General features: G+C 41.4%; 1 long non-coding RNA gene across 1 annotated transcript; it reads right to left on the reverse strand.

Annotated features, from left to right (window-relative positions):
- Nucleotides 1-277: 277 nt before the first annotated feature.
- On the reverse strand, nucleotides 278-1,491 carry LOC119280471. Its single transcript, XR_005138093.1, has 3 exons — nucleotides 1,455-1,491; nucleotides 718-916; nucleotides 278-611 (listed from the first exon to the last, which is right to left on the reverse strand). It is a non-coding gene; the product is annotated as an uncharacterized LOC119280471 (long non-coding RNA).
- Between the last annotated feature and the right edge of the window lie 220 nt (nucleotides 1,492-1,711).

The raw sequence follows: 1,711 nt of genomic DNA on the forward strand, positions 1-1,711 counted from the left end.
TTGACCTTCTGAATCTCTGGCAATAACGCCCCAAGTTCCATGCTGCTAGCCAGGACATGGGGCCCATCCACATTAAACTTAATGATGTCCTGCCGCAGATGAACCCAATGGAGTATCAAACTACAGGATTGGCAAAATACAGAACCCGTGTACATCCAGTAATATCTGCTGTCATCTCGATAACAATGGCAATATCTGTTGCCTCATGCCATTCACATATCTCCATAAATCACTAAAGTTAGAATTCAAGCTGCATGACATACAACTTATAGGCCGATAGAAATGGATAGTAATAATTCGATCATACAAGGTTTTTACACATTAACCACAAAGCAATCGAATTATGCAAAAAACATAAGGACAAAAGTGGCTAAAGTCACAGCAACACTTAGAGAACCTAATCTAAGAATGGTATAGAATGATAATTTCATTGAAGATCTCTTCTCATTTGCCAAAAATCCTCTTGCCTGTCGCAGCCATGCCGAAAGCTATCTTCCTCTCCAGCAGCTCCCATGGTGGCACTTGAGATTCGTGTTATTCTCGATACCCAAGAATTGGGGATCAGGAATCTCCATTAGACGATCCTCAGCCACAATTTCTACATCAAATAACTAAATAACAGGAATAATAGGTCAATAAAGTATCATTGAAATATGAATTTCCTGTTGGCAGAGATTGAAAAAAAAATCAAAGAAAAGTTGATACAAAAGCAAATACCTCAGATTCTGAAAGGGACAAAGAGATGTCAACCCTTGTGAGTGAGAGAATGGGCTCTCCATCTTCCTTGCTAAAACCACTCCACAGGGGACATGATGGATTGGAGGTTTACTGGTCGAGACCAAGGAATCTGAAGGAATTGGAAAGCGATACTAGTGAGCCCAGACGAGTAAGACCGGTACTTGTGACCTAAGTCAATCTGCAATACACCGATCAAGTGTAGCATCTGATATCACTGGATCAAGCAAACACAGTGCAAAATATATGATGTGAACAAGTGCTTGATTAAAAGGAATAACTCTATTACTGGACTTACACATACAACAAGAAAGAAGGCATCATGGCATGATTGGATCAGTGAATGGGAACTATAGGAAATCAAATGACATGGTATTAAAATTACACAATGCATAACACATACACCATCAGTGCAGAACAATATAAGCTGAACCTTTATGAGTGTTGAATAATTAGCAGTAAATAAGTAACTTCACATTCATTTGATGCTTTAGATAATCCAAAGTTCCCAACTATCAGAAACAAGCAGCTGATAGATATGTGGAGTTGCAATCACCTACACAATTCAGTCAACTAGTGGTTTCCTTTCAAAGCTGTAGTACTGGGTATGTGACAACAGTTGGATGGTACTGTAATTACGATTGTTCAGAGTTCAGACATGCAATTCAATGCTAGACAAAAACCTACGAAGATTTGAAGATAAGATTCAGCAAACTGACCTTTCTATCCAGCACAGTAGAAAACAATAAATCCCACTGCAAGAACGCACCACACACATCAACTTCCTTGCACTTGCAAAAAGAAAGGAATATGTAGATATAAGGGGAAGATGTAAAGGATGGGGGGGGGGGGTACGTGGCCAGACTGTGAGGCGTCACCGGCGGAGCAAAAGACGGCGACAAGGCCACCCGAACCGTAGGGATGAGGCAGCACGGCGCCGACAGGACAGTGGCGCCCGTCTCCTCCGGCAGGAGGT

Source organism: Triticum dicoccoides, chromosome 3B (genome assembly GCF_002162155.2).
Source record: "Triticum dicoccoides isolate Atlit2015 ecotype Zavitan chromosome 3B, WEW_v2.0, whole genome shotgun sequence".
Lineage (NCBI taxonomy): Eukaryota > Viridiplantae > Streptophyta > Magnoliopsida > Poales > Poaceae > Triticum > Triticum dicoccoides.